Below are 25,697 nucleotides of genomic sequence, written 5' to 3' on the forward strand. Positions count from 1 at the left end.
TGCACCTGCTTTCTCACAATACCAAATATTTTGAAGCAAGAAGAGAACTCAGGAGAGACTTCCCAAACAATAAAAACTGAGAAATAAGGGTGAGGTTAAGAATTTTTTGATTTTTGAAGTTATAAAAAGAGAGAAGGGAAAAATCACATAGTGCTCACTCTAACTCAGGTCAAGAAAGATCGGAGTCCTAGAAGGGACATTGCCCATTCATTTCAACCAAAGGGCCATATGGAAACAAGCAATGGGACTGAGCATTTTACGTGGACCTGTGTAGATTTATTAGTGTTACTGTGGGGATTTCTTTTTTGGTTTATGTAAGGGGAGAAAAACTCAACTGTGAAAAAAAAAGAAAGACATAGTCAAAATTATTTCCTTAACCTATAACCTATACAGACTCTTAAGTGGTCTTTGGATAAACACCAGAAATGAACAAATGGATACACTTTCTCTTTTTTAACAACCAGGTTTGCTAGTATTAATTTAGTTAAAAAAATTCCTGTTGGAATTAGGTATGGATTTATACCATTTTAACATAGTAAAGAAGGGTGAAAAAATCTACTCTCAGGACCATAATATCTTTCCTTAAAGACCACCCAAAGATTTAACGAGGTTCCTCAAATGTGAATGGAAATCAGGCACCTTGAAAGAGAACAGTACTTGGTAATTTACTGGTTAACAGTTAATTTTTTTTTCAAAAATCTTGCCCAGGGAATTACCTACAACAAAACCTCCAAGAGATTCATGTTTTAATCAGGTATAGTTTTTATAATACTTAAAGGGAAAGAAAACTCATTTTCTACTGAAAATTTTTTTATCCTGTACACATTAAACAATTAGAACTTTACAATGTGTCTAACAGTATTTGTCAATTCATAATGATTCCAATTATATTATAGTTCAGGAGAATTCCAAGAAGATAAAGAAGTCTTGTACTATATCCTAAATAGAAGCAGTTTCAATGGTTGAATATGATTTTTAAACAGAATGCCTAATTTTGTAAAAAATGTCAAAAATTAGTGACTCCTGTGTGTATTGATATAGGCAAAAAAAGTTTAACATTTTTCCCCCTTGCTAATGAGCTTTGAAACTGTGCCGGTGTAAGGCCTTTCTTTGCTCATCACACCTTGCTCATCATGTCAAAAGTAGGCCGATGTGATCAGACTCTTAGGAGCGCCTTTACATTTTAAGGTCTATGTTGTATTAGTTTCTTGACACTATTAGGAAACACTTGCATTCACAGAAAAATACTTGCTTGATATTTAAACATAATTAAAATTATATCTCTTATCTATTTTAAAAGAAAAATTAAGTTACATTTAACTACTGGTCTGACTTGGTAAATTTTATATAGGCAGTTAACAATTGGATTAGTGGGTTAATGACTAAACTAATATTTAAACACTACTTGTATAATGCTAAATCAATAATTTAGTATAAAAATAAAATTGAAATAAATGTTTATTATGTAGTAGCACTTTCTATTTAGGGCTCCCACTTAATACATTTTTGTCAGAGAAGGCTAGTTTGAGAAGGGTGTGCTGGCAATAATCTGACTCCACTTCACACAAATGAGAATTCTGCTATGACTGAAAGGAACCATGGCAGCTAGAAATTATTTTTAATAGGATTTAAAAAATCACATTGGTAATGACTGAAAATGTAACTGGTAATTAAAGACTGGTTTTAACAATTTTTTACTTTATTTTACAAGGAGAAGTGTGAGCTTTCAGACTACAGTTTCAAATGCAGAGAATATTAATGCAGATATTTGGAAGTTGATTTATTTTGCATGGTAATAGGCACACTACAGTGTACCTTTCAAATGAAGAGCATAAACCAAATCCGAAAACTAAAGCCCACACTTTTTCTTTGTATTTTGACCTAGCAATCATTAAAAGTGTGTGTATCAATAAAAATTACTGTAGTGCCTCATATTGTGGTAGAACATTGCTATTTCCCAAGATAAGTACAAAAAACACACAACGTTAATTTGCATCACAAAATGACCTAACATAGCTGGAATATAATGCACAGGCTTCATTGAAAAGAAACCATTATATTTTTCACTCCAAAGCAACAACAAAAAAATACAGACATCTGATTGGGCCTGCATGGGCTGGGAGGTGGAGGGTGGGGAAGAGGTCTCTTTCTACCTCACACCTATTGTTTCATGCATTCTAAACTGCTATACGAAAGGAAAAGGCAACATAGTGAATCCATTTTGCAGTTAATGTCTCCGTGATTTAAGAGGCTGAATTTTCAAGCTAAAGAAGGGAAACATTATTCTTTTTGTTAACCAAGTGACTGCCCAGCAAGAAGGCCCTCTGCTCCTTAGCCTACGCAAGGGGAAAAAGGACATTACTTGGGGCTGAAAGCACTCCGAGGCAGAAGAGGGGAAGTTTATGATGTGGCACTGTGCATGTATCTGGTCTGCAGCCAGCAAGTTTTCAGTTTGTAGCTCTGCTGCCAGTACCTGTGCTGAACATTCGAAAATAAAACTCTACCGGAGCTCCACCTTAGAAGCTGGATGTTACAAAGAATTAAAAGAGTATTTCACTTTCTTTATCCTGAGGGTAATTACTGTTTTTAAAAAGAGCTGAAACTATAGTAACTTAAAGGTTTCTCTCTTTTTAAACTGCTCAAACTACCTTCCCACAAAGCCATTTAAGTTAAATGGGACATTTACAGACTCACCTCCATGAAGGATATAACTTAAAACATCTGCTTAGACACGTATGTTCTGTTCGAATATAAAGAATGTGGCACAAAACTGAGAAATATAGGGGCATTATATTCGTATAATGTGTGTTCTTCTCTGTGTGTGTTCATTCATTAAAGAGATTTTGACTGCAATTAGGTAGTCGGTCCTATAAAGGCTTCCTTGTGTGACCATGATTTCTAAAAATAAAATGCTCCAGTGAATATTTCTGCTAAATAATCACATCTTCAAAATTACTTTAAAGAAATCCCAATTCCCTCATGTTACATTAAGCAATAATACCAGCTTTCCATAATAAGCCTTGGTTGTACACCTCATGCATGGTCAACAATTAATTAGAGGGTTAAAAAAAGTTATGTTTACTATATTAAGTACTAGACTAATTTCCATGTCTGCCCTTACATATTTACATTAGTGAATCTATTTCTGATTTTGGAAAATATATAAGCATATCTAAGTCAAAGCTGCTTAATATTCCGATTTAGGGAAAAGATGCATTCTCTTCCTTATCATTTTAACTTGCTGGAAGAACACAGACATGAAAAAAAAGAGAGAGGTAGTTGTTAGCTGTTTTAAAAAAACACTTTGTATTCTATCAAAGGCCCATATTCTTCATTTTAAAAAACCAACATTCTAGAGAGCCGTAGAACCTGAAAACAATATATATGAATTCTTCGTGTGCATCTTATCTATGACAACAAGATACAAGAAGAAAACCAGACCCCGCTCAGGATGCTATTTACAAAAAGCAGGTTCTCACTAGGCATTGCTTCAGAGATCAGCTTCTCCAGTCTCTAAAAACAAGTTTCAGGCACTTTATTTAAATAATGACTAGAAGATCTGCATCGTCATTCTTCATGAACAGCAACCACTTGCAAGATGAGCAACCTTGTTCCATTCATTTCAAATTTACAGCATTAAGAATTAATAAAGTCTCTATAACATCTGCATTATTAAAGAGTAATGATTCCTGCAGAAATCTGCCTGTAACAGGTTTACTGTTTTTATTGCTAGTAATTATCACCGATTTCCTTTATAATGTCCTCAAAAGATTCTTTTTACGTATACTTTGAATTTTGTTTACACTAGCCACTATACTTTTCAAGTAAATACAATGATTTAACTTGGCCAATACAATGACTATATAAAATAAATGCATTATGGAGAGGACAAATTAATGTTACTTATTTTACCACCTGAAAGCAAAACATGAATTTATAGAGCAGGTGTCATATAATATCTACCTTAATAGGAATATGGCTTTTTTCTTGTAGTTAACATTAAAATAATACAAAGAAATGTGATAATACTATTTTGAATAATCTTTTTATTATAATCTTATTTTTTATAATGGTACTCTCTTTTATAGAATTTTCTTTATTGACACACATAAAAACAACTAACATAAAAGAACATTGATACTATCTACTCATTCTTAAAAGAGAGAAGAAAGGTATGGGTACCTCCAGCTCCTTTATCTCCAAATTCATGCCTCAATACATCTGTAAAATAGTTACTATTGAATACTTGTTTTGAGCAAAATTAATTCTAGCGCACTCTGTAGAAGTTAAATAATATTAAAATTACAAAACTTTCAGACATTTTCCAGCATTCAACGTGATAAGGGTTATCAATAATTGCTTTCAGAAAAAAAACCTGACAGTTTCCTTTGCGTAGTAACTACAGCAGACCATTACAAATTATTTTTTTCTCATGCTGTTATTCACTTACAGACTGCATATTTGCTTCAATTCTCCAAGGGAAGAAATGTGGTTCTTGTGGGAAAGGTCCACCCCTTTCTACATGTTTGCTTCCTTGAACGAAAGGAATACACCCCCTTACATTCTTTGAAATGTGTCCAACATGCACAGAATTGTGTTAGTACTGTATGATTGACCAAATTAGAAAATCTTAAATGAGAGTTAAATATTGGTAAATGTGCTGTGTTTGAACCAGGAGAACTAAGTGACACATACGCACACAGGTAATAATAATGAATCACATTCACTCAGGCTAGTGTCTAAGTCAAGACTCTTGGAACACTTATCTTGATGGAAGAAATTTGTGAATATTTTTTTGCACATGTGTGTTGTATGACAATTCAGGAAGAGGCCCACACATGTTACAGGTTTCTGAGTGCATCTTTTAAATTTAAGACTCGTTAGGGGAATGACACTTCCCTTTCATAAATATTTTAAAGAAAAAATATTGAGAAACTAAAAGATCCGTCTTCATAAGTAGAGTCAGAAAGCTATTTGAAATCACAGAAATGCAAGAATATCAAAAGTGTACACTCATTATCCTAATGATAGAAAACTCACACCAAAGTTTTATCCGCTAACTTCAACCTCATTAAGGCAATCTGCAGGTCATGAGAAGTTATGTTCTAGTAAGTCTTCCTTCAATTATGTAGAATTATATACTCTCAAGTTAAGCATTATTTTGTAATTTTCTAATAAAGTGCAAGTGTGTGTGTTTACTTTTGTTCTTCCTAAAAACCATTTTTCTTTATTGAATCTTTACAAAGAAATTTGCAAATGTCAAGACACAGAGTAGGCAAAAATTTAATTCCCTTTTAAGACAGTTTAGTGTTTAAATGTTAGTCCCTTTGCAATTTGTTTATCAGACAGTTCTGACTGAATACAACCACATAATTTCCAGGCCTAGAAAATGGAAGCTATGCTATTCTGCCTATGTTTTTCACTTGGAATAAGAGTGAACATAAATAGTAAATATATAAACTGGAACTGAAGATAATAAACTTATTAAAACTTAGTAAGATATTGTTATGTCCAAAGAAAACCTGCAAGTGCGTTCCACAAATCCACTCATATGAAACATCTCATTCACTAGAATTTCCTATCTTATTATAATGCACAGAAAATTAAACACATAAATATTAATTTTATGTATCACAGAAGATGTAGGCAATGAAAATGCAATGTTTACATTTATGGATGACTCATTAGTGTTTTATTGTGTGAAACACTAGGAGGCATCAGTTGGGTAAAAAAGGACTTCAATTTTTAAAGAAGCAAGAAATTACTGTAGAGTTGGATGTGTAAGAAGTTGGTGTTTTCAAAATGTTATTATGTAAACCAAACTTTATTCTCTGAAACAAACTCTGAAAACATCATATTTTTTGGTACAGAATAATCTTTATATATAACATTCACAAAATGTATATAATTTGATGAATAAACACCTCTAAAGGGTTATTTCAAATGTATGGATTTATAACTGTGTAAATAAATTATAACTGAATTACTCATTCTTATGAAGAACATACTTGGTAAAAGAATAACATAATGGCTATTGACTACTATGCTTTTCTGTTCAGTTACTCAATACCATGAGTGTATGTTTTATGTCTGGCAAATTCTGTTTTGTGCTCTCTACAATGCCTCTGAAAATGTCTACTGCAATTAAAAGCCTTATAAGAACTGCTTCCCATAAGCAGCCAGAACTTGATATCTGTTCATAAAGAAGTGATGGAAGTTAAAATTTAAGCAATGAAGACATGTATAAAAAGGACATTTTCTTTTACTTCAATATTTAAAGGTTGTCATTTGAAAACTGAGTTTTCCGCTGTTTGAATGGCTCTTGAGAATGATGAAGCAACAGGGTCGTGGTACACTTAGCTAGCAATCATTTGAAATTGGAGTGTCTTACCATTTCCCAACAATCAGCTTTTATCTTTGACCTATCAAAATAACACGTGAACTGGGTAATCCGCCTTTTGTAAGGTGCACAGACCCTGTTGTCGCTCCCAGTTTTGTGAATCGCCTCTGTAATCTGGTTTGATTTCCTAAAGATGACAGATCTCGGTGAACAGTCAGGCTTTGCTGACTGAGTGCAAGGCAATCCGCGCGCCCATGAGATTAACGTACAGTGCTGCGGATGGGGGGCTTAATCACCCAGCCTTCCACGTGCAGCACACAGGCTGTGCGTCGGGTGAGTCAGTCTTCACATTGTGTCCAGGCAGTCGCTCTATTCATAAAATGAATATGTGCGTTTTTACAAATTTTAGATATCAATTTGTGTCATGGTTTCTCAGAGGATGTGCTTTTGAAAAATAAGTAGAACTTTATGAATGATCTCTCTAAAGTCCACACTGTGACCCTTAATTGTATATAAAATTCTTCCATGCTGTTTTGAATCATGTCCCTGAAGCCAGGGTTCTCCATTTAGTGACTGTTTTTTGTTGCTGTTTTATGTAGCACAAGTGTTGCTGCACAGATATTTCCCCATTTTTTTGTCACTTTCTGAGATTTCAAAGACTCAAGATATACCGCACGTAGAGTTGGGAAATAAAACCACAAAATATACTACATAAAGAGAAAAAAGTTTTGAAATACAATGTTCACATAGGCAAAGAAGGTATTTAGCTTGTTTTTTGTTGAAGAGAGATTTAAATGTAATAAGTCACTTATGAGAAAGATTTGGTTGTAATGTTATTGATTCGGTAAACTGAGGGATAAGGAAGAAATTCACAGAAACCTGAAAAATATAAAACATGATGCTTTTTCAGGATTCAATTTTGAATCATTAGGTAGCCCTTTTTCCCTATGAGAATGAACCATTCCTCTCAAATTTTGAAAATTGAATATATTTACAAAGAAGAAAAGAGGCAAGATTCAGTAAAGTTCTCATCATTTACATTTCTGTTTCTATGTTGAATGGTTAATGTACGTGATGGCATACTTTTAAAGTGTGAACAGCTCAGGAAAGGTGGAAGATTGACTTTTTATCATACAGTGCCCATTTTTTATTTAACTGAAGAAACAAATTAATATTTAATACAAGTTACCTCTTTAATATTTTCTTTCACTATATTCCCCATACATACATGCGAATTGACATATAGTGTAATTAATGAAGTCTTTAGTAAGAAGTCTGGAAAATATGCCACAGATACTTCAAAGCTGTGTGAATGACACTAGGAAAAAAACAGTAGATTTTTATAAAGTTTAGTAAAATTTAAAGTAAGGATAACTGCCAACTATCATCTCTTTAACCTGACAGGTGGACCATATTTTAAACAAATACTGAGTTTAAAGTTGGTTTTGACAGAAACTTTTAGAATTCAGTTAGTATTCTAATATATAGCCAAATGTACTTTCCTACAAAAAGAAAATATTTTTGAGAATTTTTTTCTCTTGAGATAGGATATTAGTTATGTATATTTCATTTTACCTGTCAATTTCTGAACCACTTGCTTTAGAACTATGACTTCTTTTAACTTAATAAGTAATTTCTTCCATACACTGGGAGACAGCACTATGGTTTATTAACTGCATTATATTTAACCAACATTGATGAAGAATCAGAAATACTACTTGTACCATATTGGCACATACTGAATGTCTTTAAAAACTAGCCCAAACTGACATTATTTTAAAAATTAAATAAGATGTTTTATCTTCAGATTGGAAATTGTTAATCTATTTAAGCTAAAATTAGTATTTAATTCAGAGGTTAAATGGGGTTCACAGGTGGTCACATTTCTATGTCTTAGCAAGTCTCTAGGGATTGAAGTTATTACACTCTACATAAACATCTTTACTCTGCAACCACAATTCCATTGCAAGGTGCCAGTGAAGAAGAGGCTGGTCACTCTTTTTGGCTGGTATAATGAGGTGGCTAGAGTTCCCTTTACAGCACTTAGAAAATATATGCAGTCACTAGCCATTTCACAAGACAGTTACTATTAGAGTTAGTTTCAGATTCACAATAGTAAAACCCACTTTGTGTCAAAGCAGTTCTCCACTGAGAACCAGTTAAAGAACTGGCAGACAGCCCGATTCTACTTATTATACTGTCAGCATTTACATATAAAGGTGTTTTATACAAAAGACACACATTCCTAAATTTTGAAGAAAAATAATTTTCCCCCAAAATGACTACTGGAAGTAGAATAGCTGGAAATGTTTGAGATACAAATTTCCTTTAAGAATTAATACCCATGTTCTGGGAAGGAGATAACATTAGTATTAAATATAAATAACTGCATAGTATTTAATAATATTGTAAACATTGTACCATATCTACATATACCTCCTTTGTGCCAAACTTTATCACTGAGTTTGATAACTTTCATCCAAAGTCCAAACAGAAGGCAATTTAAGTGACTTAACCTTGTTTGTTTTAAAACAGCTATGTATTTGACTTGACCTAAGCAGCAATGCCTGTACTGAAATGCCAACACTAATTGTGAAATGTATAGACTACCACGGCCAGGGTGTTACTTTTTGTCCACACCAATTAAGAAGCCCTCTATCAAGCCAGCACTTTGGTAAGAGAAGGAGATGCACGAAGGTATTCTCTGACAGACAGCCATGCTTTTGCTCAAACTAATCCCAAGAATTAGCAGCTCAGAAGCATAACCCAAAGCAAATCAGTCTTGGGGGGACTCAGGGGAGCATCTTTCCTTCAGTGAACTAAAGGCTGAATCTTAAGACATGTACTTCAAGGTCACAGACCATTCCGTTTGAAAAATTAAAATCTACCAGGCTGCACACACTCCACCATATCAAACATGCTAATGATGTGAACTAACTTCATGAAACTTTAAACACATTGATGTGACAAGAACAAGTCAGGAGTGATTTCGATAACTGATGGCAAACGGATAAGACTATCTAAAAAGTTACTTTTCGCAAAAGACAAGGAAATCATGGAATCGAACGAAAAGAATGCACAACAGCCCTCAACTTCAGCCTCCAAAAAGGCACAGGGATAGATCCAGTGCTGTGGAATATACTGATGCAGATTTCAGAGACAATACTTCAGGCTATTTCTATTTTCCTCGAAAAATGTCAGAGGTACTTACATGAAGGAAGACCAGATCAGATTAGTCCTTGGGATATTTTCCTTTCTTAAGAGAGAGAGAGAAAAAAAATAACAACAATAATCTTTACTTCGTCCAGCCTTGAAGTGCTTCTCCACCTGATTCAAACATGCAGCTACGGTGACCCACACAGAATCTTCAAAGTCAATCCAATAGCAGCCCGAAGATGTCTGGGTGTACGCGTGTGCTCAAGTGTCTGTGACTGCGAGCAGAGCAAGCAGAGAGCTGGAGATGATGTGTGTGTATGCGCGCGCGCGCAGAGAGAGAGCGCGCGGGTGGGGGGGGGGGACGCGCGCGGGGACGCGCATTCGAGCGCGAGCTGAGGCCACTGTAGGAGGAGGGAGGAAGAGGAGGAGGAGGAGGAGAAGGAGGAGGAGGAGGGGAAAGTGGCTCTCAGCGGCCAGCCGATTAAAAGTAACCAGACTCGTCCAGAAAACTGCGTCCAGGAAGGAAGTGACAGAAGACGAATGGGAAAAGGAGAGCCGCTCACAGCCTTTGAAACGTCGCGTAAAAAAGGCGGGGGTAGGGGGGAGTGGTGGAAGGATATTGGGAAGGGAGGCGGGGGTGGCAGGGAAAACCGGGCACACAGGCTTGGGGTTCTAAGCAGCACCAACCATAAAGTGCCTCTTGTCTTCTTTTTCTCCTTTATTTTATTTTGTCCTTGCTTTTGCCTTTGCTTCGCGCCGCCTTTCCTTTCTGTCTTTCTCTCTCCCTCACAATCCCAAACCGTTGACTCTCTTTCTCCTCGTGAGCTGGAGAAATCATCAGTTTCACTCTTGCAAAAGGGGGGCGGGACTAGACCTCGGAGCATTTTAATAAAACAAACGTACAGCAATTCGCTCCTCACCCCTCCAGTCTCAACTAGATTGATAAATTACTCCACTACACTACTTTAATTATGTATATGGTATGCAGAATAAATCACTGAACATCAGTACCTCAATCAAGCACTTTTAAATGATAATTGCATCTTGGTGAATCAATCTTTCCATTCCTGACATTTTGCTAATTTTAGTTTTACGGTGGGGTAACGGCACATGCCATACGCAAACCTAATGACAATTCTTTATTGCACGAAATGAAGACAACACCGCGAGCAGCGGATCCCTGCTCACTGCCTGGGGGCGCCTAGGACTCTCAGAAAACCAAGTCACCCGTGGCTGCTGCGCGCTCGCTCCCCGGGGACGCTGTGAGCCAGCCAGCAGGAAAGTCCTTCTAAAATCGGGATCTTTCCTCTGACCAATAGGAGCGCCACCCTAATAGCTGCTCCGGTGCCTTTTCCCCGGTTTGGTGACGCGTTAACCACTTCATTCTTCCACCGTCCGAGCGCTCCTGTGTTACTTACGCGTTGAAGCCACTGTCCAGGAGGTCTGCAGCACTCGATTCCAGCGCGCTTTTCCTGCATGCCCAGCACACGCGGTTTTCGGCCCTGAGAGGTTGGAGGGCTGGCTAGAAAGTTAGCCTAAATGCTTCCCAAGTGTTACTAATGTACAAAATAATGAAATAATGGCTACGTTTGAAATCTCGACCTCATCGAGGGGCCATGAACTTTCTAATCAGTTTGGAAATATTTACCACGGCGGCAGCTTCCTCAGATATTTCCCCTCCCTTCTCCCACTCTCTCTCTCTTCCACACCTTATTGGATTTTATCCAGGGCATTCACATGTAAACCAAACCAACTTCCCAAATGCATTAAGCTTCCTTATCCGATAGCTGATGACTTCACTTATCCTGAAGAGTTTCAGCTGCACAGGAAGCAGAAACCGAGACTGATAAGGAAGATACTACTTACGTTCAAGTTTAAAAAATAAGTTAATATTAAAGATTTAGGAAACGTTACTAGGGATCGGGTACCTCCCTTCCATAGCCAATTACACCACGCCCAATAAAACCAAAGATAAAGTACAGCAACCCATACACAAACCATGAAAAGACAAGATTGCATGCTGTATTACTACGGGTTATGTAAAATGTTTCAAATTAAAACATTTTAAAAGAAGAGAAAATAAAGACATGGACTATTCAAGTGTAGACAATAGGAGTATACTGAACTATCTAGCTAATTAAAGTTATTTCCTCACTTTAAAAATTCCTTTCAGCACTGTGTATTTAACCCAATGACTAGTTGCATTTCCTCTTAAATCCTGTCCTGTGCCTCTAGACTATTTTAATGTGGGAGGGCAGTGTGATTCAGAAAGCCTCCTCCTTCATTGTTGAGGCTATTTGATGTGAGTAGCTTTTCTCAGAAGAGGAGGTTCAACATTTAAGCCTGTGCCCCAAGGCTTTACTTGAAAGGAGAAGGTTGATTTTACAGGCAAGTACAACTAGATCTGAATACTTCAGGCTTCTGGCTCATCACTATCAGCATAGCTAAGATGAAACTCTTGCTTTTATTATAGGAAAGCATGGCGAACTGCCACAAAGCAAGAAACATCTGAGATAGTATCATTTCTTTCAAATTGGTATCTACAGTATATGCTTGCTTGTTTGTTTTTTATCTACTGAGTTTGCTAGTACCATGAATTCATTTTAATAATATGGCAGAGGTAATCTGTGTTAGGTTTTCACTTAAGGTACACCTACAACTTCTAAAAAATCCAAAAGTTGAAAGGTGCATTGACATTTTGAATACTACGATATGTCTTTATACGATGGTAAAAATGATTTTTTTCCAGATTCACAAACGTCCTGACAAGCCATTTGCAGAAACAGCTAAGCTTATTGCAATAATGCCTGAAATTAATATAATAAACCCTTAAGATTCTATTTTACATGAGCAAATAGACATAGGCAATTCATGACTTTCAACCATACTATTTATGATGGATCGTAGAGAGTTTTTATCACAGAATACGTCAGTTTTATATTGTTTTCTTTCAAAAAGAAACTATCTTTCCTTTTATCATTTAAGGATCATTTCACAATAAACATTTTAAAAAACCTATAATTATCAGTGATAGTACAAGCATTCAAAAGTACATATAACTTCACACTGTGGACAATTTGAAAATAATTTGGATCTGGAATGTGTTTCAACTGGCCTTCTAAAATACAAGATATTCCCCTCAGAAGATTTAGCTTCTTAATTATGTGTGACCCTAAGTTAATATTAGCCTTAGTTTCTTTCCCATGAACTTTTATGATTGAAGCAGAACAAAAAGGTTGTAAAGAAATACACAACAGAATCACCTGGGATTTAAAATTATTCATTGGTAATCTACAAAGTGGTTAATCCAAAATGTGCTTTATATTCTTCTTTAAATATTTCAAGGCTTAAAAAAATCATCCTTGCCACCTAATGATACCCCGGATAAGATCAGAATAATTTCCGGTGTATGAAGAAGCTAGTACTAGGTATTAGGAAGCCTGGATTCTCTGGTTCAAGATTGGTGCCTTGAATGTGTTTTGTTTTGCTTTTTCTGATCTCAGTTTGCTTATGCATTAAATGAATTTTCCAGTCTATTTCAGTTCTACGATTGCAAAGTAGAAAATTCTTACACCCTTTAAAGCCAATCAGAAGCTCAGGGCCTATACTGTTAAGTAAAAAATGACACTCCCTTAAGAGAAGATGATATCTGGGACTGATGCACTATTTAAACCAGCTCTCTCCCCCAGTCACCAAATATTTCCTTCATTAGATAATTATCATGTTTTCTTATACATGTAAATAAATATTAACTTGGCTTTCCCACAAAAGAATTATTTATGAACATATTAAAAGTGCCACAGAACTTCCAGGGAGCACGATCCTCAGGATTTATAGTCTAGGGAAAGCTGATGTCTAATTTCTGTTCAGGGTTGCGTACCAATTTACTCCGTCCTCCTCTCTTCACTGCTTCCCTGCACTGAATCAGCAGTCTACTAAAACCTCATGCACTGGGTCTGCCTGCTTTCAAGCTTGGCCCACACTGGGTGTAGCTCTTGAAGTGAGCTTTACAAAAATTACTTTAAAGTAAGCTGGATTGTTGCCACAGAAACCCACTCTAAGATGAAGGAAGGCTACAGATTAATCTACCTCTCAAGACTGTTCCACTATATGGTACACTAGTATGTATAGTATTCAACTGTACAGCATACTTGCAACACAGACCCTGTAGTTCCACGTGGGAGGAGTGCAGGAAAATGTGAAAAATAGTAAGATACAAATTCCAATAGCATTAAAAATGTTATTTTTTTAATAGGGAAAGAAGACATGAATAAGTTTTCCTGCAATTGACTAATTGTAAAAGGGACTTGCAAAGATAGGCCTTGAAAGGCAACGTGAGCTTTACACAAAATGCTTATCATATAAAGAATATAATGGTTTTATAACTTTTATCATTTTTGTCCATGTCAATACCACAGATACCTAGTGACAAAGAGTTTGGCAGTTTTACCTTTAGGAGTTAACTGTGTGGGAGGTGATGTAATAAATATTAAGCACTCACCACATGCACATACAGTCATTTGCCTTCCATTCTTCACTTCATCTCTTCATAGAAGTTACTTCACAGTTTGTAACTCTTCTTTGGCACCTGAAAATATGTGCGTACAACAAGGTGTACAGTTTATAAATGTTAAAAAAATGCTGATGTTAAAGTACACTTGAATAAATTTATTTCTAAAACTTCTAATCTGAGGAGCATTAATGTTAATTCTAGTATTAAACCAAATGAATGTGTATTGAATATAAAGGAAATAAAGTTATCATCAAATTGTGGTAATACATATAACCGTTAACATAAATAGTGCCAGCTATCTAAAGTTCAAGAATTCTTCAGGTCCAGCTTTATCACATACACAGTATATACCATATGAACCGCTTATGTTTGAGAATCTGCAACATACAAAGGATTTGTTATTGCAAGCCAAGGTGTAATCATATCTTTTCTATCTAGAGATCCTACAATTTTTGTAACTTTAATTTTATATCTAATAAAGAGCAAGGAAGATAGCCAATCTCATGTTATCCAAAACTAACAAAATTTGTCAAATTGGGATATTAAAGTTGCAAATGAAGTTGCTGAATGGGCTTAGTTTGTATGTTGCCTAAAGGCCGGTTTTCAACACTTTGGGATTAGTGATGTAGATTCAGTACCTTTTATGAATTCTATTACCAAAAGTACCTTATCCTTCCAAGCACTGTTTAAGTGCATGAGCACAGACAAATGCCCCTGTGTCCTCATCTGTATGGGACTAGCAGTCTATGACTTTGAGAACAGAAATGAACTTTTCCTTGCCTTCAGAATGGGTCCAGTCCTCCCAACCTTCAGACATACCAGACCATGATGTCAATATCCATCCTCTCATTTGTTATTAGCAAGAAGACTTTTCAACTTAAGTCATTAAGATTTATGAAATTTCTGTATTTGGTTTGACATCCTAAGATTTATTTTTATTTTTAAGTCGTTTCAAAGTCAAGGACAAATGAAGAACGTGGACCACTTTTATTTCAGGACTGTTAGCTGAGTTTATTCTTTTAGGCTCAGACCCGCAGTGAGTTAGTCTCAACTTGGTGACTGGTAGTCGGTACCACGTGTCCTGGTGAATTCCCTTTTCCCTGAATCTGCTTGGTTTTACAGTCTATTAAGTTGGGATCATTATACACATCTGCCAGGGTCTTTTCACATTACAGAAACGCAATCTTCATGAAACAGTATCTGAGAGATATGTTAAGGTTTTTAAAAATGCCACCACAAATTATGATACATTTCTTCCTTCTCCCAGGTCAGTGTGCCCAAATAAGGTTTGATCAATACTTTGCTTGTGAATGTGTGGCGATTAAAAAGTAGCCATACGCACGGCTAAATTTAGTGGACTTTACCTACAATATTGTTCAATGTTCATCGCAACATTGATTCCATCCCATTTCTTGAAATATCACAGGAACCTTCAATTCAAAGAATGGATTTTCACACTTCCACTTCTATTTCTTCTAGATACCTCTGTCTGTGTGTGCCCTTTATTTTTTAAAGATCTTTACCGGGATCGGGTGGGGGTTAAAACACTCCTCTTGCGTTTTGGTGCCCACTTCTTTGTTTGGAAAGCGGAGGACTCAGTCCCGACGGCCCCTTAAATACCCAGACGGGGGAAGCCTCTGGTTTCAGCAGCTCATTCCCCTAAGTTATTGATTGCAGGCAGCAACAATCCCTCCATATGATTTTTGTGGAAAGTGAAGCCGTGCTTGCTGGGCGTTCAGCGGAGACACAACAGCCACAATGCCACCCAGTTATTACGGGTCCTCCCCTCAAAGCCGCTGTCGGTACCTTCATACTACGTCCTGCCCTGCCCGGCTCTGCTTTCCTCCCCCCTTCCTCCTACTTTTCCCCTGGCAGAGGGAGTTGATGGGCGGAGGCTCCCTCCCTCCAGGGAGTGCTTTCAGAGTTCTCAGGCAGCTAGTAGGGGGTGAGTGGGCCACGTGCGCGCTCTGCGGGCGAGGGGCAGGCGGGTTTGGAGCCCTCCTGGGGGCCTGCTGGGCCTGGGCGCGCGGAAGGGAGGTGCCTCTTGGCGGCGGAGGTGGCAGGTTGTGTCTAGAGGGGCGATTTCTCAGCTTGAGGGGGAAGCCGCCGGCTGTTTGGTGGAGAGGCCGCGTGGTGGGTTCTGGGGAATGGAGGAGGGCGTAATGGTGAGGTTTCGGCTTTGGAAACGGGCGGTGTCAGTGTCAGGGGAGTTGCCCTACTGGTCTGGTTTGGTGATCTTGGGGATATTCTCTTTAGACTAGCGGAAGAGGACTCTGAAGAGCTGGAGATGAGCGCGGAGCCACGCACGCAATGAACACCCACACACTGTGCACAAAGCGCTGGCACGCGGGCCGCTGAGAGCAGCACAAGCTTCTCGAAGTGCTCCTAGCGTTTTTCGAGCCTGGGACGAGGAGACTGGCACCCGCAGGTCCAGCTGCCCCCCTGCCCCACACCAGCCTGCCTCGTTTTTCACCAGACTGGCCAATAGGAAAGGGCGGGGTCCCGGAGCTGGGTATTATAGCCCAAGCTCTTAGGGTCTTCAGGATTATTTAAAACAACAACAACAACAACAACAACAAAACCCCTAACAGCCAACAGTTAAGCTTCCTTGGTGGGTTTGTGAGCGCTTTGGCTAGGGAAAGGCCACAAACTCATCGAGAAAATACATGCTAGGGAGAGCCCCACCCCCTCAACTTCCCTTCGCCTTCCAGCCTCCTTTATTTTTTAGCACGTGAGAACACAGCCACGGATCTTTTGCAAAAATGCCATCGCAGTCCGTGCTGTTCTTTCACCTGTGTGTAGAACAGCAGCACTAAGGGTCCAAGCGTAGTGGAAAGATCAGCGCTCTGAACGTGTTCTGGAGTACTCTGATGAATAAATCAAAGGTGTCAAGTGTTCACAATTGCCATGTTCTTAAAGCTATAAGCTGCTACCAATTGTACAAAGTAACCATATGTCGCTTTTAAAGTTTAAATCAATTAAAATTAAACAAAATTTAAAATTCAGTGTCTCAATTGCACTAGTCACATTTCAAGTACTCAGTAGCCAAGGGCGGCTAGTGGCTACCTTATTTGACAGCAATGTTGACAGTTTTTCTATCTTTGCATAAAGTTCCATTGGAGTGAGCTGCTGTAGAATTTTAAGTGAATAACCTGCTTTATGACACCAGCCAGACACTTCGGAATTTGCATTTCTTGGCACTAGTGTGAAAAGTTTTAAAGTCAGAATTTCAGTATTTTCTTGCCAAAAGAGATACTAGGGAACACTACACAAGCACCTGATTTTTTACAAGGAAGGTGATTGTGGCCCAGAGCAGTTAGCTATGCCCCTAAATAAGGTTGTAAATTTGGAAATATGATAAAGTCACCTGACAGGGTCTAGTATGTTTTGTGCTAGACTAGGGCACCTTGCCTGCGGTTCTCTAGACAAATGAACTCTACAGAAAGATGATGTGGCCTAAGATTTTAGACAGAAATACTCATTTACAAGAGAAAATACTTCTTACCATTCTTCTAAGAAGAAATTCCATTTGGAATACCAATGTCTCTCAAGCTAAAAGTGTATTATGTGTGATGTCATAGATTCACATGATGCCTTGTTAACGACGAGACCAGTTGGGATAACACCATGCTTACTTAAAAAAATTCTGGAATTACTCTTTTAAAGTAAGAGCTAGAAAGCACTGTTAAGGTCAGGGAAGAAAGGTATGATATAAGGTGAGAATTGTTAGCAAGGCATAATCTTCAAATTCTATGAAGATATTATTAGATACACAGATTATATCTATGAATGATATTGCTAGGGTGAAATTTGACCAAAAATGTTAATAACATGAACAAATCTTAATTATATATCATACTATCTGAGACATAAAAGGTAATGGAATGCATCATAAAGATTTAGAGACAAAACATTCACTTTCTAACTTCAATGTTTTGCTTGTCTGAGTGATTGGTTTTTGCAATGATTATCCCCTATATTTCTTCTTATTATTTGGGGGTGAAATTTTTGGTATTAATTCTGGTCATTATGGCAATGAGGTTTTATGTTAACCCTTTGATGAACGACCTTTAAGTATTGGGATAGGAGAACTCATGAATAATAAATAATTTTAAAATAGCAAAAGTAAAATGGATTTTAAAGCTTGATTTCCCCTGAGCTGAAGCATATTTGAATTATTGTCTTTATTTCTCTTATTAATTTACAATTCCATGTGGTTCAAAGTAGAAAGGCTTCTTCCCATTCCCCCTGAAATCTAATAACCTGAGAGAAAATCTTTTAATTCTCCAAGTGCTCACAGATGTGCCAGAAGACCTCAGTCTCTCCATGGCTAACTGCTGAAAAGGTTGGTTTGCATAGGAAGTGGTATGTGGCCCCAAACTCTGATTGTGCATAAGTTACTTTCCTTTGCTTTAGTTTCCTCAACTACGTAAAACTTGGAACATAAAGTACTACCCTTAAGCCTTTTTTATGAGGATTAAACCAGTTACTCAGTGTAGGCACAGGGCTGTGAAATTGGTCAACTGCAGTAAAAGTTGGCCATTCTTATTCTCCAGCAAAGAAATTCTTCTTCTGTATCATTAAGTCCCATATTTACCCATCCTGGAGCTGTCACAACAGAAAAGTTGAAGAACTGGGTTGTTGAAGAAGGATTGGGAATTGATTCAGGATGAGAACTGTTCTTGAGTTCCACCTTTAAGAGGTAGGGATCTCTTCAATACTACAATTCCCTGTTTTAATGGGTAGAGATTGTCTCAGTTCCCTTTCACAGGCATGGTGCCTCCTGAATACTTTCAGCCTGGCTTTCTCTCTCTCTCTCTTTCTTATTGATTCTTGAGAGATGCCCCCTTGTACTCTTTAGCTGCTGGTCATTGAAAAGGCCCTGGAAACTCCAAGTTCATCCTCTTTTCACCCTGGTTGACTTTTGGAATGTTGTTGTGAGCCAGGAAGACATTGATATCTTCAGTCTCTTGCTAACTTGAATTCTTTAGGGCAGAGTCTGCTCAGATTATCTCCTGATGTCATTGCAAATGTCTGATGGCCATCTATGGCAACAGTGCTGGGCAGTGGCCTTCTGGGAAGCGGCAGCCCGTGGAATGATTGCCTAACAGAGCATTCTGTGGGAGAGGGACCTAGATGTAGTTACCTACTGGATGCATCAACATTACAGCTAGGCCTAGGGACTGTTGGCTGCTTTTGGGAAGACAGAAGGTGCAGACATTTTTCATTTTTGGTTTTAATAAAGTCTCACTTGGAATGTATATGATTCCTATATCTGGTATTCATGCTAACTCTCCCCATTAAGAATACCAAAATAAGATAAAAAGAGTCTAGAAAGGAGATAATAAAGCCTCCACACTGCAAAATGTACCTTGTTCCTCTCTATCAGTAGGTTATTTTCCAAATGATGGTATTTAACTTAGCTGAAAATTTACACAATAATTTTTAAATGTTTTATTTATAATGTAAAATGTTAAAACAAAAGAATACAACATTTTTATTTTTCAAGAAGGCAAGATCATGCATAGATTTATATGATCGCAACACATAATTATACCCATATTCTAATTTACTATGAATAGAGAGAATTAATTTTTATTATTTGAAATGAAGTCTCTAAATTATTTTGGAATATGGTGAAAATTAAAAGTAGCATGTAATAAGACTGTTAGACTTAAATCAGTGATTAAAACTATTTTTTAACCAGTGTATACAGTTCACTGAGTCAAAAACCCAAGCCAAAGAAGTCTAATATCCTGTAGATGATTTTAAAAATTAAATTTGCAGTTACATATTTCTTTATCAATAACATTCATATCTGTAATGCAGTGATACTTGTACTATATGCGGAAAATAATACTATCATTTTAAAATGTGAGTTGATAGAAATAGGTTCAAAGTACTTAACATTTAATGGCCACTCACTTGTCCTGTTGTATTAACTGCTTTAATTAATTTAATTGCGTTTTATTAACTGCCTTATAAACTTTATTTCTTCTTCTTGAGACAACAACCTTTCAGATGGGCACTACTGTTCTCCCCATTTTACTGACTTTAAAAACTAAGCCTCAGAGAGGTGATATTACCTGTCCTGGATTACATTGCTCCTAAATGTGAGATGAAGGCCACAGCAACAGGTTTCCAGCAGATGCCCTTAGCTGTGATGCTATCTATACCGCTTCCTTGTACTCACAGACTTTGCTCACTTACAGGGATGATGTGAGCTGCACAAGATACGATCGATATTTCAGAAATAACTGTTTAAATGTATGTTATCTTCTTTAAGGTAGAAACTTTAGGAAGTTATTTGCTTGATATTTCAGTAATGTTGTCTTTGCATAAGTCACATCTTTTTTAATTTGCCGTGCAGTCTTAAGACCAGTCTTATTGTTGGCAAATCTTCATCATTAAGGGTGAATTTGTTGGTGAAACTAAATCCAGATCAAATGTAGTGAGCAAATGCTTGATAACAGCTACAACATTCGTACAAATCGGCAGATTATTGGGTATCTGGTTTATACACTGACGCTAATTGCAGATACCAGAGGGGAATTTCAAGGGTATCTCTGATAAGAATGTGTAGCCTGTAACGGGACAGTTTGTTGAGTAACACTTTCAAAAGGTCTGATAATTTTCTAAAATATCCGTTTCACTAATTAAAAGTTAAACACCATGAATGAATATTGTGGGAAATACCTTTGCAGAGAATGTACGATAGGCACGGCAGGGTAAATCAGAGACCCTGGTTTAGAATCCAGACTCAGACACTCAATAACAATTTGACCTTAATTTCCTAAATGTCCTCACTGTAAAATGAGTTAAGTGGCAGTAGCTACCCAGGATGGTAATTTTAGTGAGAGGAGGACAAGAAATTGTACTTCCATAGCCACTTAGTTCTGGGCATGTAGAAAAAACTCAGTAAATGTTAGCTATTGTTGTACTATCGCATTTATAAGGACTATCCCATTTTCCTGAAGAATATCTCAATGTCTCAGTTATCTGACAATAGTTTAGATGGCTTCCTTTCCATCAGTTTACATGATTCAAAGAAGCTTTTGTTTTGTAAAAGAACATTTTATATTTGATATAAACACAAAACATATTTGTGGTATATATATATATATATAATACCAAGAAGTCTTACATCTTAGGATGGTCAATTTACATGATCCTTGTCAGTGTAATATCCTTGCCCATAAAATATCATTTAAAAAACTTTTTTGTATTTATATTTGATTGTTATCAGACTTATGAAAATAATTTGATATTCATTTGCCCAGAATAAAGCTAAAATATTTTATTTTTTAGTTATATCAGACATCTCCTAAATTGCTTATTGATTACATAATCTCACACAAAAATTTAAGGAGCCTTAGCGGAAGTATGTAGACTTAGCGGCTTCCTATTAACTCTGAGTTTTTAATTCCTTTTAAATTGATATGATCTGCGTGGCATAGGCAAAACTGTAAGCTTGCTGCAGCTGGTTTCTGTGTCACCAACTCCCCTAGCCTCGCCTCCAGCTCGTCCTCTTTGTTCTAGGGCATGCTCTCCTCATCCAGCAGCAGTTTCTAACGTCAATAACAACTCTTCCTTGAGGGGCTCTGCCTCCTCGCAGCCTTTCACTGATGTGATTTGCAAGGTCCTTCCATTCCCCAGCAGCCTCTTCATATTTTAGAATTCTCCTGCACTAGGTCCTATCAGAGGAGCCAACAGCTCCAACAGCTTGCTTCATGACACGTAGTAACATGTTATTCCTTCAAATGAACTTCTATTCAAAAGTTTTCTGAAAAAAGTTCAAATCCAAAGGAATATCCATGGCTACACAAATTCCACAAATTCCCTGCTGTGTTGGTCAGGAGACGCTTTGGGGAGGAGTCTTTCAGCCTGTCTCTGGTCCCTCGCCAACTGCAGTCACTCCATTGGCCAGCAAATAGGTAAGCCCTGGGTTCAAGCCCATGGGAAGCCTGGCTCTTACTTAAAAAGGAGATATTACTGTTTTTGTAGAGTCTGAAATTGGAAGATGAGCTCTCTATCAGCAAAATATCATGATGCTCCTTGAAAATATGTCTCCTTGTATTTTTAAAAATAGTGTACACTTTAGTACTTGTCATTGTAGTTTATTTCCTCTTTGTATAGGAGGCACACATGTTGCTGCATGTCCCTTGTGCCATAGCTACTATGTGTTGTCACTTAGTCTCATTCTGTGTGCACCCCCCTCTGTTGTCCCCACCCCCAAAGCCACCCGAGGTATAATTAGTGATTACTTCTCCAGAAACATCTTGAAGGGGATATAAACACCCTATGAGGACACTTTGTGTTGCTTCCCAGATGAAGGGAAGAGTTTGGTAAAGCTGGGTAGAAGTTCAAAGTTGGAGGACAAAATACTTTCCTCTCTTTATCTCCTCTGTTCAACCACCGATAAAGCATCTTCCTATGTGCAAAGATGGGCACATAAACATGTCCCAAGTTTGTATAGCATTAAACCTGTAAATACAGAGTATCCACATCAAATGGAATATACTTTATATTAAAATTATCTCTCTGAAGAGATTCAAAAATGGAGAAACATGGTTCTAAGTAACAGATTTTGAATATTCCTTAAGAAGGGGTAAGAAATATTTTGAGTTTCTTGTTCCTTCTCACCCCCTTTAGTAATAGTTAAATATCTAATTAATGGATTTACTCCTATATTTTCTTGATTTTTTTATTCCCTTCCCTCCCTCATCTTTTCTTCTCCATCTTTAGTTGTAAGTTTTTTATTTTTAGTTACAAACTGAGTATACTAAGTTACACACACATATACACAAACAACTGCTTATCAACAATTAATCAGAATCTTTTTCACTGCTTTGGAAATTACATTTTCTGTTTCATACCATAGGATATAATATTTTTCTATTTATCAGAATCACTTCAAAATAAAACACTGCTAACAAAGGAGCTTATTTCTAAACAATTGATATACACCATAGATGATACAGTTATAGAAGAGTTTCTGTGATTATTTTTGTTATTAACCATTATAATCACTCTTTGATTACAATGATGATGAACACACAGCTGATAAGACATGTGCTGTGTTGCTTATCTATTACTTGCAAAGGATTTATGTTTATCCATCTACACATTCTTACCTCAAATTTATGAATCTGTAAGATTCTATTTTGTACAGCCAATGGCCACAAAATAACTTGCACACAGGAGAATAAAGCCTGTGGTTTCCTTTACATTATTGCTAGTCTATAAACTCTTGAACTCTCTAGGTCAGTGGTGATCGAGTATTCTAAAACTTGGATGTGTATGTATATCGACTTTCATAACTACTGTCTATGTTGTTTTTTACAACATTCCTGAAGAGTCAGTTCAAACCACTTTTCATATTGCAAGCTATATTATTTAGTGCCTGAAATGCAAGTAGTACTTGGGAGTAATTTTTGGCTTATAACTAGTATTGAGTGAACCTTATTATTCCCCTATCCACATAAAAATAATTTCAACAAATGGACTACTTAAGTGCTAGTTTTCTTGTTATTGTAGGAGAGAATCAACCTTCTTAAAGGTAAAAAGACTTGCAAGGATAGCACAGCCTGGTGCAGAGGAGAGTTTATCAGAGTTTCTAAAGTTTATGCAGATTCCTGGGCCCCACCTCAGGACCACTGACCCATCCTCTCAGGAACATGCATTGCAACTAGTTCCCCGGGTGTTTCTAGATACACTTTGCTTGCAAGCCATTGTCTTAGGGTAAGAGTAAGCATAAGATTTGCATAGGCCTTCACATTTAGTAAATTTGAGTCTGTGAACACTTTTCAACACATGAAGAATGAGAGTTCTTCAGAGAATGATAGAACTCTCACCCTTGCCTGTATTAGTTCGTACTGTAAATGAGCAGAGACATGCCACATATATGCTGTCCCCTATAATTAGAAAACTGACTAACCAATATGAGGACATCATTCTCTTAAATTTCTGAACAATTCTTAATCTTACTTATCTGAGGGATAGCTCTGTTCTTGGGTGGGCTATGTTCCTTGGATCCTGGTATCATAGATAACCTGTAAAATGGGCTTCGGATCCAGGTACCTCTACAGTCGATGACCCCCAGGCATGTTCATGCTTCAGCGACTGCCAGCTCCTTGTGAGCTTAGATTCTTTAAGAACTAGCACTGCTCATGGTCTTCTGAGGAATGTGGCTTTCCACTAAAGAGACATCAGTCAATGCAAGTGTTTGTTATGGCCTCAGTCATTACCTCAGCCTGCCAAGCAATTACAAAGGGTCTTCACAACATGGGCATTCTAGGCAACATGGTGTGCCATATTCCAAGCCTTTTAAAAATATTTTTACCATATTTTTCCATTACCATTTATCCCTGCCTCTGCAATCGCCACACTGTTGTCCAAGTCCATGAGTCCTTTTTTCCTTTTTGCTTAAACCCACCACCCCAACCACTCCCTTAGCTGTCATCCTGCTCTTTATCTGTGAGTCTGTCTCTATTTTATTTGTTAGTTCAGTTTGTTCATTGCATTCCACATATGAGTGAAGGCATATGGTATTTGTCTTTGTCTGACTGGTTTAGTTCCCTTTTTTTAAAATGGCCGAGTAGTATTCCATTGTGTAAATGTCCCATAGTAGTTTCATCCACTAAACCCGAAACACTAATTCAAAAGAATACAAGTACCTCTATACTCATTGCAGCATTATTTACAACCTCCAGCCTTTTCACCTCTCTCCATACTCAGCTGTTGCCATTAGCCTCTCTTGGATCCAGATATTTTTAACACTCCAGATTAGGGATTCTCCAATGCTCCTGTTTCTTATCACAACTTTATTTTTCCTTTACACAAACGCATTCTTATACTGGCTTACTACAGCAGTGAGTGTGGTAAAATTCTTTTGTTGTTAAAATTTTTTCTTCTGTTATAAAACTAAAAACATTAAGTGACCATTAAGTCCTTTGCATTAACTTAGACCTACAGAGCTATGTGTGTTAATATGATTTCGAAGGTGAGACCTTCCATGTTTTGTTACCAGGGTACCCAAGTGGGAAAAATATGGCCAGCTGGTTGGTAGTGTATTACAGAGTGATTTTGTTTTGCCCACTGATTTCACGGGCTAAATACTGTTGTTAGTTTTAATTATTTGGAATGCCAATAGGGTGGGCTACTTATAGCAAGAGAGAAGGGGCCAGGCATGCTGTTGCAGACTGAAAGCCACCGATATATTCTAGTGTCCATACACCTCTTATCGGATAACCAAAACTTCCTTTCCAAAATTTACATGTAGCCCAGCAGAGTCTCATGTATTCAATAGCCTCTCAGCAGTTACATGACTTGTTTCCAATCACAAAATTACTCCAGTTTGCTGCTTTGTAGCAGTGAAACAGACCACGGCTCAGAGTGGGCTGCTTCTGCCTTGCTGCTCTATGGGCATCACTCTTCAACTCTAAAGAGGAAACATTTATGATCTTTCAAAGGCTGACAAGGGACCGCTTACTCACTTTCACTAACAAACATCCCTTTGAGATGCTGGGAGACAATGGAATCTTTTTGAAAATCTTGTGATTTTGCATATTTTGTTATGACACCCCTGTCTTTCACGATTGTTAGAAATGCATAGTATTTATCCATTATTTTCCTTGCAATTGATTTGCATACTGTTACTGCATATTGTTAAATGGTTTGCGATGAAAA

The 25,697-nt window shown here is 37.3% G+C and overlaps 1 protein-coding gene across 11 annotated transcripts in view; it reads right to left on the bottom strand.

Annotated features, from left to right (window-relative positions):
* MEF2C (myocyte enhancer factor 2C) overlaps window positions 1-25,697 on the bottom strand; it is a 159,751-nt gene that overhangs the window by 129,773 nt on the left and 4,281 nt on the right. For 2 of the 11 annotated variants that reach the window (XM_037032006.1, XM_037032004.1), the window contains exon 2: window positions 13,998-14,084. The gene's annotated coding sequence lies outside the window, so the exon portion shown is untranslated. Of the gene's footprint in view, window positions 1-9,551; window positions 9,860-13,997; window positions 14,085-25,697 lie in introns of those variants that run through there. The other 9 variants (XM_037032012.1, XM_037032018.1, XM_037032017.1 and 6 more) reach the window with 6 other exon arrangements.

This window comes from Sturnira hondurensis, unplaced genomic scaffold (genome assembly GCF_014824575.4).
Source record: "Sturnira hondurensis isolate 20B ecotype Veracruz unplaced genomic scaffold, ASM1482457v3 Scaffold0021354, whole genome shotgun sequence".
NCBI lineage: Eukaryota > Metazoa > Chordata > Mammalia > Chiroptera > Phyllostomidae > Sturnira > Sturnira hondurensis.